This window comes from Lolium perenne, chromosome 1 (assembly GCF_019359855.2).
Source record: "Lolium perenne isolate Kyuss_39 chromosome 1, Kyuss_2.0, whole genome shotgun sequence".
Taxonomy (NCBI): Eukaryota; Viridiplantae; Streptophyta; class Magnoliopsida; order Poales; family Poaceae; genus Lolium; species Lolium perenne.
Window position 1 is genome coordinate 177,751,031 of NC_067244.2, and position 12,612 is coordinate 177,763,642.

Below are 12,612 nucleotides of genomic sequence, written 5' to 3' on the forward strand. Positions count from 1 at the left end.
TTGCCAAACCTCGGAGAATCGTGCTTCTTGACGAGAGGGCTCTTCTCCTTGTGAACAGTGAGGGGGCGACATTTCTCCATGAGATCCCAACGGCCCGCTTCATCCCATTTGAGGCAAATGAGCCTCGTGATGTAGGGCGCATATTGAGGAAGCTTGCGGAGGAAAGCACAGTCACGCATCTCATGCCAAATGTAGTCCATGACATCCAACTGCTTGCCTCTAACCTTCATCTCATCGGTGCGCACAAGGAGGTTCACAAGAAACACATGCACTTCATCATGGTTGGTGTGCTTGGGGTTGATGGTGCTGCGGTAGATGCGGTTCATGATGTCGTAGACGGGAAGAAAGTGGTAGGCACTTCCACACAACATCCTTCCGGGGATGTAGAGGTTGGCCATCTTCTCCTTGGCCATTGGCTTGGGCTGAAGGTGAATCCCGAAGAAGTTGGTTTCATTGTCGGGAAGATCATAGCCAATGCCCCTAGCAAATTCCTCCCATGTGGCCTCCATCACGAACTCCCTGGTCATCCACTTTAAAGTGCGAAAGCCACCTTCATCCTCAAGAAACACCACGGTGGCATAGAACTGACATATCACTTCCTTGGAGAAGTTGTGCGAGAAGGTCATCAGAGGAATAAGCCCTTGCTATTTGCATATCTCGAGTGCTTCCTCAAAGTATTCAGGCTTGGATTGGAGCTTCTCCATGTTGATGGAGTATTGAGGGCAACAGTTGAATTCCTTAGCCCCATAGACTTCATTGTAAATCATCTCTTGGTCGACATGGTAGAAGAAAGGATTGGGGCATTGACGAGCGTTCCTTGGAAACAAATACGGATTGGCTCCTCGTACTTGCAAGAATTGAGCTTTCTTGAGATCGGTCATAGACTTTCGAGGACCCGAGGCGGTCCTTTTGCTAGCTGCTGCTGCATCCCTCTGGCGCTTGGTGGTTCTTGTTGGAACAATCTCTTCATGCTCTTCTTCTTCACAATGACGACGAGTAGGAGGCTTGACCTTGGCGCCACCACGGGGGTTGGATGGACCTGTGAGAACATCATAGGTTTGGGAGAGAATAGGGGATAAGTGCACAAGACATGGAGTTAAAGATCAAGGAGGACACTAACAAGCATCATAGGTGAAACTAGTCAAAGCAGTAGTACCGCGACCTGACCCGGTAGTACCGCTTGGACCGGTAGTACCGCTCGTGAACAAGCGGTACTACCGCTCAAGATCAGCACATCGAGATCAAGGTCGAGGTCATGGCAAAGAAGATCATAGTCTCACACAATGTTGCTAGCTAGTATCCCCGTACATGAAGAGCTTCCAAGAAGGTTTCTCCACCACAAATCCTCATCAAACCCTAGCCTATGCATCTAGGGAGTTCAACACACCCTAGAGAGAGAGATTAGGGCTCATACCGGAGGACATGGCATAGAAGAGGGTGGGGAAGCTTCTCCACGGAGGAGATTTGGCCGGGGATGGCTGGAGGAGGAGATCGGGGCCGGTCTCCTCGAGGTCTTGGAGCTTGGGGACGCCTTTGACTCGTGGTGGGTGGGGGTGAGTGGTGATTTGGGGAAGAACCCGTCCCACCCGGTACCTTAACTCAAAGGTGCAAGCGGTAGTACCGCTCATATGAGCGGTAGTACCGCTTACAGGTACTTGCCCGGTACCTCGGGCGGTAGTACCGCTCTGGGGAAAACTCCTGACAGTCGTCAGGTTACTGCACCTGAGCGGTAGTACCGGCCTGAGGACCGGTAGTACCGGCCTCCAAAGCTCAAAAACACTCAGACTTTGGTGTAGACTTGTGCTTTTAGACTGAATAGGCTCAAGAGGTAGGTATTGGCTTAGGATTGGATGTCGGAACTGTTAAGGTACTACTCAACCAAGCTTGCAAGAATCAAAGCATGAAAAACCAAGCTTGGGTGAATCTCCCACAAAGAACATGGAGGAAAAGAAAAAAAAAAACCCAAAAGCAAAAAAGGGAAAAAGAAAACCAAAAGAAAATCAAGGAAAACAAGAAGAACCAAAAAGAAAAGCTCCTCAAAGAGGAGGTTGGTGGCTGAGGCCACCGTGTGAGAGTGTAGTGGTGTGAGGTCGCGTAGATGTATCTAGGACTCACGGCCACAACTCAACATGAAGCTCATTAGTCACTTAGTTGACAAATAGAGAATGTTTTGGATTTGTTTATGCATTATGGGGAGAGGGATAAATCAATAAGTTTAAACCGCACTCCCCCTATGTTCATGCGTGCTTTCCATCTAGACATATAGCACAAAAGTGATACGTGTATACCCACTCTCGACGCAATGTCCGGATGAAAAGCACAAAGGGAGAGAAGCAAACCTTATCTTTTACCGATAGAGCATGAGACTATTTCCTTGTCGGCCTCATCAAATGAGTGTTGACACTTTAGGTACTTAGGGGTTCCTATACCATTGGCCCCTTGCATATCTTGTTAGAATGTCTTGAACATACTTTGCTCGAGTTATGAAGGAGCCTTGACACTTTTGCACACCGGCGAGAATGGACCATAGAGATAGATTCTTGTGAGGTCCCTTGATCTTCATCATGGTTTAGGTCCTCACCTTGACCCTCATTGTTATTGATGCCGAACTTGAGGTTGTGGAAGAGGTGGAATTTTACTTGGTTGATCAACGGAAGAAGCTTGGCCTTGTGGTGTAGATGGCTCCACATAGGTGGAACTTCGTCCTTCCCCGGCACTCGTAGAAGGTAACTTTTGAGGTCGGCGAGTGCCAACACCCATCCTTCCTACGGTAACCGGGGGAATTGCATCTCCTTTCTCACAAGAAGAACTTCGCCCCTTCAAAGAACTACCATCTTCATCAAAAGTCCCATCACACAATTCCACAAGCACACAATAGACTCATACTCCATCATAATGTTTGAGTGTCTTCACTAATGTTTGACATTCTCTTCCGGCAACCCCATGGTGTTGGGGAAAGAAAATGGCAAGGAGCATATGTTGGATGCCTTCTTTGCCAAGGGAGACATCCAAGATGTAGAACTAGAACTCCATTCCATTTTTTCTCCTATTGCGAGGATCATGGTGTAGAACTTGCAATAGATATGGTTGTCTTGGCCTTGTGGTGGGCCCCATGCAATTTCCTTCAACGCAATCCCTACAAACACGATCTCTACACAAGGAAGCATTTTCTATTAGTCCGAGACCGTGGACTCTCGGAGAGACTAGCTCCACAAGAGAACCACCACATGTTCATTGTAAGAGGTACAAAGACCCAAGCGCGTGAAACAATGAACAAAAAGAATTTTGTAAACAAGGGTCTTGACAAGGTAGGATGTTACCACCACCTTGTCAAGGCCCAATAACTTTGAGCTTGCTTGTGTTGTTGCCATGAGAGATAGTAGAAAGAGATGGCTCAAGAACGACAACAAATTCCTTGCTTCCGGTCATAAGACTAGTGGCTTCAACATCAACCACCCAATAAGCACCACCTAAAGCAAGGTCCTTCATTGATCAAGACTTGGAGATAGGAACCCATTTTTCAATGGGTCCTATAATGATGTTCCTCTTTATCTTGATCCTTCTTCCTCTCTTCTTCTTTGGCTTCATAGCCACTTCTCCTTCATTGCAAGATTCCTCATTGGCATCGACTCTAGCTTCAATGACTCCTTCCAAGAATTGGGCTTGGATTTGAAGACTTTCAATTTTGGATTTCAAACGGTTGACTTCATCTTCATGATCCGGGTGAGGGTGAGTGATGTCAAATACTTGAACCTCTTTCTCCTTATTCACCCGGAATTGTTCCGATAAAGCCTCTTCTAGAAGAGAATTCCTTTTCAAGAGCAAACGCTTGTGTCCTTCTAAGGTTGCAATGTCGTCCTCATGGTTGAAACTAATGTGGTCCTTGCTTGAGAGATGGTACTCTTTCAACGATTCATCTTGCATGGACTTGATCACCATAAGGTTGGCCTTGCTCCTCTTTAGAGAGGCATATTCATCCTCATGGTTACAACAAGTAACATTTTCCTTTCTCAAGCGAACCCACTCCATCAAGAACTCATTTTGCATATCATTCACTTCCTTGAGCTTGGCCTTGTGTCTCTTTAGAGTGGCAATCTCCTCTTCATGGTCACAACATGGCACCTTCTCTTTACTCAAGCGATAGTACTCATCCAAGGCTTCCTCTTGGGTAGAAATGACTTCCAAGAATCTTGCATTGTGTCTTCTCAAAAAGCAAACTTCGTCAAGGAGCTTATCACAACATGAATTGGGACCTTCATCTTCTTTCTTCTTGTACACTTCTTCTTGAGGATGCCTCCTCATCTCGGATAGGAGCTCAAACTTCCTTTCCAAGGATTTGAAGTTCTTGGTAAGGGTTGCAACATCCTCAAGCAACCATCCATGGCTTTCTTCAAGATAACGCTTCTTCGTCTTGATCTCATCCACCCAACCAAGAGCATAATCTCGGTCCTCTTCCTCATGAGCTTGAGTGAGAGAGATAAGCTCTAGTTTCGCCTCCTTCTCAAGCCTCTCCTTTTCCACCATAAGGTCTTGATCCCCTAGCATGTTAGTGAGAGGAGCATCCAAACCCACAATAGATATAGCATTTGAAGAGGGTGTAGGTTCGGAAAGGGGTTCTACCTCCAACAATACCTTTGCCACTAAGCAACGAGGGTTGTTGGTGATGAGGTTCTCATTTGGAGAGTCGAAGAGAGATATGGAGGGAGTGGAAATGGCGATGGCGGCCACTCCTTCTTCTTTCTTGTTCAACCCTTTGTCTTCACTCTCATCACCTTCATCGGAGGAGTACTCCTCACGGATAATGAAGGCTATAGGCTTCTTGGTGGAGGAGACCTTGGTGTCATCGGAGTTGGAGGAGAACTTGGAGAAACTTTGGAGAGGGATTTGAACTTGCTCTTTCGGACGAGCCTTCCACCATTGTCCTCCCTTCTCTCGAAGATACAATCCGCAACAAAATGACTTTTGTCGCTGCAATTGTAGCATGATCTCCCCTTTTGATCCTCCCTTGGGATCTTGGAGGAGTGTCTTGTAGAATCATGAGGAAAGTATCTCCTTGACCTTGAGCTTCGTGTCTTGTTTCCACTCCAAAAACTCTTGGCGGCAAGAGCCATGTGTTCATGATAGTTGGATTTGAGATCATCCGGACCCCACTCAATGAGATCCTCATCGCTCTCACTAGCTTCATGCTCCTTCATCTTCAACGCAAGGTTGGGCTTGCGGATGTTGTGGGCGCGAGCAACAAGATCTTCTGCATTCTTCTTGGATATGTCCAAAGTGATGACTTCGCTAAGAACTTCATCGGAGGTCATAGCACGGAAGGAGGCGTTTTGGCGGATGGCCGTCAACTTTACTTCCTCATAAGGAAGGAGAGCATTTTAGAACTTTCTCTTGATCCAAGGGTCATCCACAAACGTTGCTCCAAGATCTTGCATTTGTACAAAGAGAGCGATAAGGCGTCGGTACATCTCTTAGGGCGATTCTTCCTCTTTCATGACAAAGTTGTCGGCCATGTTGTTCACTTCATCGTCGAGTTTATCCCATGCTTCCTTGGCGGTCTTGAGAGAGCGGATATGAGCGCGGTCCTTGGGCATGACGGCCATGTGGATCATGTTGATGGCGGTGGCGTTGAGTTGGCCATCCACCACCTCTCTCCTTGTCAAGTTCTTTGGATCTCGTGGTGAATAACCCTCCTCGATGATGCGCCAAAGCTCGGTAGAAGCACTTCGCACATGAAAACGCATTAAGAATTGCCAATTTTCAAAGCTATTAGATTCAAGTAGCGGTGGTGAACCATAAGTCAAAATATGAGGTATAGGTATTGGGACATTCACGGTGTAATCACTTGGTGGAGGCACCACATGATTACTTCCTAATTGTCCCGCAACCGGAGGTTCATCCTTCCCTTTTGATGAAGTGCCAACATCCTCAAATTCCCCTTCTCGAGGTGGTTTTGTCGATTTGGCGACAAAACCAACAAGAGGAAGGGTGTTGACTTGTTGTGGAGGAACATCGACACTTCCCTTAGGATCTATGATGGGGTTTTGTTTTGGAGCAATCAACTCCATCATCATAGCCTTCATTTGAGATACAACGGATGACTCCAATTTCTTGAGGTCATCCAAAGTAACCGGAGTGCTATCGGCAATTGATGGTGGAGGTGATTGCTCACCGGGAAGGGATCCATTCACAACCGTCTCTTGCCCGGCCATTTCTTAGGCGGTAAAGCCCGAGCAAGAAAACTTTGCTCTAATACCAATTGAATGGATCGTAGCGAACAAGAGGGGGGTGAATGGACGCTCCGCAAAGTTTTAGCCTTTTTCAATTTTTAGTGCAACGGAAGTAAAGGTGATAGCTTTGATGCTCAAGATGATCCTAGTATGATCCTAGACAAGTGCAAAAAGTAAAGGAACCAAGCATGATAGTAAGAGTAAGGAGCGGGACAACCGGAGGGCGCAGAGACGAGGCGAGGTTTGTTTCCCGCAGTTCCTCCCACAAAAGGGAGTACGTCTGCGTTGATGAGGTGCTAGCCTCACACAAGAGGCTAGACGCCCACACCACGATGGAACGCCTCACTTTCTTCCTCGAGAGAGCTCCACAAAGGGGCTCCCCCTTCTCCACTAAGGCACCGGTCGAGGCGGTGGTTCCTTCACAAGGTTGGGGCGAGCTCCACAACACTAGGAGGCTCCCAACAACCTATGGGGCTAGCACAACACCAAGCTAGCCTCCATAGGTGCACTTCTTCCAAGATCCCACCATAGGAACCCTACCAACAAGATCCACTAAGGACTACCACGAATCGGTGAAATTTCTCTTGGTAGAACGATAGATCGGCGCCTCCTCCACCACTCCTCAAAGTATGAACAATATTGATTGGGTAGGTGGGGAGATCCACTAAGCTTGAGCTCAGGAACAATGGAGGAGAGAAGAAGAGAAGAGCTAAAAACGACTTGGGGAAGAAGAGCCCTTTAAATAGGTCTCCTCAAATCCAACCGTTATGTGCAGTTTCTGCCTAAGCGGTACTACCGCTTTGGTAAGCGGTACTACCGCTCTGGATTCGAAATCCCCACAGAACTTATCCACATGGACACATAGCGGTACTACCGCTTGCGGTACCGCTCGAGGTACCGCAATGGCCTCTTGGTCACACTGGATCCCAAGCGGTACCACAGCGGTAGTGCCGTAACTTATGTTACGGTACTTAAGCGGTACCAAGGCCGTACTACCGCTCTCGAGCGGTACTACCTCTCAAGGTACCGCAGAGGTACCGCAATGTGTTCTGTGGGACTTTCTCAGTGCAAACTCCAGAGCGGTACCATTGGGCGGTACCAGTAGGGTAGCAGTACTACCGCTCCTGGTACCGGTAGTACCGCTTTGGCTGAAACTTCTTTTTCCTCTTTTCCTCTCCAACCATGTCATCGCGCGACACACACACAAAACCAGAAAACCTATAGGCTACGCTTCAGTCCTCCGATCATGACGTGTTCAGCGAGGATACCGTGCACTTGCAAATCTAACAAAAACAATCTTTGCGCACGGTTAAATTCATTCAAGTGTTGTCATCAAACACACAAAACACGAGATATAGATCTTGCTCTTTCAGCGGCCTTCTCCTCCCTCTCCTTCTTCCTCGCCGCCGACTTCACCCTCCGCTCCTCGCGGTCCGCCTTCTTCGCCGCCTTCGCCGCCGCCTTCTCCTCTTCCTTCTTGCCGTAGTGGGCCTCCATCGCAGCAACGTCCTCCGGGTACTGGCGCGGACGTCTGGGCGGCGCTCCGCGATGACGAGCCGCTGCTCGAGCTCGCGCTGGTACTGTCGCTGCTCGCGCATGACGGCCAGAGATGGCGGCGCGAGCGCTTCCGCTTATTGCCGCGTCCAGACGTCATCGAAGTTCATCGAGCGACGGGAGCGGCCGAGGCTCCAGGCGACCGCGTTGTAGGCGCGCGTCGCGTCATGCGTCGTCTCGAACGTCCCGAGCCCGATGCGCTCGTCGCCGCTGCGGATCTCGGCGTAGAATGTGCCGTTCGGCCACGCGTGGACGTCGCGGTAGCCGGAGCTCGAGCGGCGGTGGGGAGGCATCTCGTCGCGAGGCGGAGCGGCGGCGCGGAGCAAGGTGGGAGGCGGAGCGACGACGCGGAGCGAGGCGGGGTCGGCAAAGTGACACGCGGGCGGTGAATATTTCGGACGATTGAGTGCGCGTGCGATAGTCGGCGTGGCAGGCTTGGCGCGCAGGATGGCGCAAAAGCACGCGCACGGCAAAAAATTAGCGCGCGCGACTTTTTTGCGCGTCCGCTGGAGGTTCGCGCGGGCTCTCCCACGTGGCAAATCGGCGGTTAATTTATCGCGCGTGACTTTTTCCGCGCCCAAAGCGTCCCCGAAAGGGATTTGGGGTGCGCCAGACAAATAAATGTTCCCACCCGCGTGCCCCAAAGCCTCTTTTTGTCCGGCGCCGCCCAATACGGTGTCCGGCGCCCCGAGCCCGTCCCCGCTACACAGGGGTCGCTCCGGGCACACCATACACAATGAAAAGCGAGGCGAAGAGACGCGGGCCCGATGCATCAGCGACTCAGAAGCCTAAGACCTTGTCGGCCGGCGGAATAGCTGGAACAAGGACGGACGCGTCCTCTTCTGGGGCGTTCCGGGGCGCACCCTGGAGAGCGCCGTCGACGGCATCCACAACGGCGCTCCAAGGTTGGAGACGCCGTCGTCGCCGCCACCATCTCCTACGCCCGCAGCACGCTGGCAGCCGAGGAGGACGTACTCGTCCTCCTCCAACTCTTCCTCATCAGGGCTGACGCGATCGGAGCCGTCCTCATCGCACCGCGCCGCGCCCTACACCGTCCCCAAGCGTGAGATGAAGGAGGAGGAGCCGGAGTTCGCGATGCCGCCAATCATTCCGAGGCGCGGCGGCAGCGGCAGCCGGCAACAGCAAAGGCGCGGCGGCAGCGCCCTCCTCATCCCGAAGCCGGAGGTGAAGGAGGAGCAGGACGACGAGGCAGCCGGGAAGGCGGCGCTGCTGGCGGAGTACGAGCGGCATCAATGTCTCATCGCGAGCAGCGACGACCCCGAGGATTGCCCAGGGCTGCGAGCGGCGTGCTTGGCGTCGCTGAACGACAAGGACGCCTGGAGGGGCGACCGCGATGCCGGCGATCGCCATGTCCATCCGCGACAACGGGAAGCCGCTCGTGGACCTCACCGACGACGGCGAGGCTAGACCAAGCGGCGCGGTGAAGGACGAGCCCGTCGACGAGCCCGACGAGCGCGCCAAATAGGAGGTCGTCACCGACGACATGTATAACTTTCACCGGTACTACGACTACGACGCCTCCGGCCGCCGCAAGTACTACTAGATTAGGTTTAGTTTAAATTACATCGAGTTTCCTTCAAATCTATGTAATATATAGCAAGTTTGAATGAATTCGCTTAAGTTTTAAATATATAAAAAAAAATTTGGGGACGCGGCTGGGAAGCGACGTCCCCAAACGCGGTACGAACGAAACATGTCCCTAAACGCTCGATTCCGGCACCGTTTGGGAACGCTTTGGAAAGCTCTTAACACGCTGTGGAACGAGGCGGTAACTGAATCTTCAAGACCCATATGACTGAATCTAGTCCAGGCGTGACAGGTTGCTTTTTTGGCGACATGACCAGCAGTATGATCTTCACAATTGGATCTTGTCACGGGATGCTTACTATGCTAGCTAGGTCCAAGATTATTTGGATACTACAACAGTTGCGCATGCACCTAGGTACTGAACACATTTTCGTTGTAATTACTATACGCTCTACGCTCTATGCTCGATGTTATACGGCGCCGCTGCCGCCATTTTTGTGGACAGAGGACAGCTCAAACTCTCTTCGTGGTCACCGTCCTCCGCGAGCTCCAATGGCTTCATGGTGTAGAAACGGAAGCATATGAGGTAGTAGGCAAGGTTAAGCAGCATGAGGCAGGTCACAAGCCAGTAGTAGGCGTCCAACCTGCCCCTGTTGATATTGTCCTGGAGCCAGTCGCTGCGGCCCCGCGTGGCGCTCTGCACCGCCGTGACGAGCGCCGTGCCCATGTAGCTGCCGAGGGAGGAGGAGAGCCAGAAGAGCGCGGCGGCGGTGCTGCGCATGCTCTCCGGCGCCTGGTCGTAGAGGAACTCCATCTGCGCAACCGTCGAGAACCCCTCCGCTAGGCCGTGGATGGCGTACTGCGGCACCAGCCAGAACACGCTCATCGGCACCACGGTTGTCGGCGTGTCCAGGAGCCCGTGCTCGGCGGCGGAGCCGCGGCGCTTGGCCTCCACGAGCGCCGCCGAGGCAACGCCGAGGATGGAGATGGCGAGGCCAGCGGCCATGCGCTGGAAGTAGGTGATCCCGGACGGGAGGCCCGTGAAGCGCCGCGCGATGGGCACCAAGGTGCGGTCGTAGACGGCCAGGGTGGCGAGCATCGCAAGGGTGGTGAAGATGAACATGGTCGCCGGCGGGATCTGCAAATGTTGGGTCACGTGACGGTTCATGGTGCGCGCCTGGACGATGGCGAAGCTGTTGTTGTGCGAGCCCGCGGTGGCGAGCAGGATGCTGGCGGACCAGATGGGCAGCATGCGGACGAGGGACTTGAGCTCCTCCACGCGGTGCACCGTCGACAGCCGCCACAGGTTCAGCTTGCTGGAGCCCGTGGTGTCCGCCGGCGTCACGATCGCCGCCCGGTCAAAGAACCTGAACAAAATTCGCACGGGGACATGCACCTAGCTATCAGGTGAAAATTCGCAGGCCAACGTGCGCATCCCGAGTTCCCGACGTACGCTACTGGAAATATGTGCCGGTGTGAGTGTGAAGTGTGAACTGTGACGCGCACAGAGGAATCTAGAGTTCTAGACACTCTACTTTCTATTTGAATTTCTTCCCTGGAGTACTATTTGGATTCCTTCCTTTGTGCACCGATAATGCAGCCGACGCGCCTAACACGCCGGCTCCGAGCAACGCTATGCTACTGCACTTGCGTGAGGACAAATTGAGTACTTACGTGAGGTGATTGGTGTGCAGAAGCCTTCCGTTGGTGGAGATGAGCGCGTCGAGCCTCTTGTCTTGGTACAGGAGGCCGGAGTCCTCCGGCAGCGGGGCGGCCCGTTTCTTGTACGCGGCGACGACGACCTGCACCAGCCGCGTGAACGGGCTACCCGCGGGCTTGAGCCGGACGTAGAGGGGGTACCCGATCACGAACACCAGGATGGAGACGAACATGGCGATGGCCGGAATCCCGAACCCCCACCCCCACCCCACGTTCTCCTGGATGTACACCACCACCGTGAGGGCCAGCAGCACCGCGATCCCCATGGTGAAGAAGTAGAGGTTGAAGTACTGCCGCTGCCGCCCTGCTTCCGCCTCCGCGCCGCCCGCTTCAGCACGCTGCTCCTTGTGCTGGTCGAACTGGTCGGCGCCGAAGGACACGACACACGGCCGGATCCCGCCGGAGCCGAGGGACGTGAGCAGAAGGGAGAAGTAGAGCACGGCGAACTGCAGTCCGTTGGCGCGGCGGCACGGTGTGGCGGGAGGGGAGCAGGGGCCGGGGCGGAGCGAGGGGACGAGCACGGACACGATGAGGCCTAGCATGCCGAGCTGGTAGAAGACGGAGCCGGCGATGATGGTCCAGAAGCGGCCGGCGAAGGAGTCGGCGGCGAGCGCGCCGAGGATGGGCGTGAGGCTGGACGTGCCGTTGATGTTGGTGAGCGTGTTGGAGGCCTCCACCAGCGGCAGGTGCAGCTCGTGCGTCAGGTACGTGATCAGGTTCGCGTTGAAGCCTGCCGTCGCGAACATGTCGCAGACCTCGTTCACTGCAGCAGGGTCGACATACATACAGGTGATGAGAACTCTCCAGTCTCCAGTTACAGTTACAACCAACCATCCTGGGCTGAGATTATCAAAAAAAAAAAAAACATCCTGGTCTGAGGATGAACTCTACAATGTTCGCTCGGTTTTCCCCGGATTATTCAGAACTAACCTACTCGAGATGCTCATGCAAACAAACTGCAGTGCTGCACGGTGCTCACCTAGTATGAACGGCATGGTCCGGAAGCCACCCTGCTTCCTCTTCGTGCGGTCTCCACCCCTCTCCCTGTCCACCTCTGTGGTTGCCATGGCCAGAGATCGAGAGCTCAAGCCCCAGGGGCTGCTTGAAGCTCTAGATCGTTAGCAGAGGGAGAGCAAGCGAGGTGCAACTGTGGCCTTCACTCACATGCCCCAACATGTGATGCGACAATGCGAGGCATGGTGCCCGCGTATATACACTCCACCCGTCACTGTACAGCATTATCGGATCGGAGAGGAAAATGGATGGATGGCTAGGAAATTAAACGTGATTGTTGATTTTTCCTTTTTAGTGCCGTTCCAATGATTGCATCTATATATCCAGGAAAAAGGGCTTTGGGTTTTCAGAAACTTTGAGAACTGAGCTCTAGCTCAGTGGCAAGGCAAGCGAGTGCGCAGCCAGCCCACCCGGGTTCGATTGCCCCATGCGCGGTAATTTCGCTGCAGGAGCGAATAAAACCGGGAAAGTCTCATCCTACCTAACAACGTATAGCCAAGGGAGGGATCATTCCCCCGTTGGTCAACGTTTTTTTGGGTTTTCAGAAACT

The 12,612-nt window shown here is 52.8% G+C and overlaps 1 pseudogene; it reads right to left on the reverse strand.

The window, feature by feature from the left end:
* Nucleotides 1-9,564: 9,564 nt before the first annotated feature.
* Nucleotides 9,565-12,233, reverse strand: LOC127314084 (protein NRT1/ PTR FAMILY 3.1-like; annotated as a pseudogene).
* Between the last annotated feature and the right edge of the window lie 379 nt (nucleotides 12,234-12,612).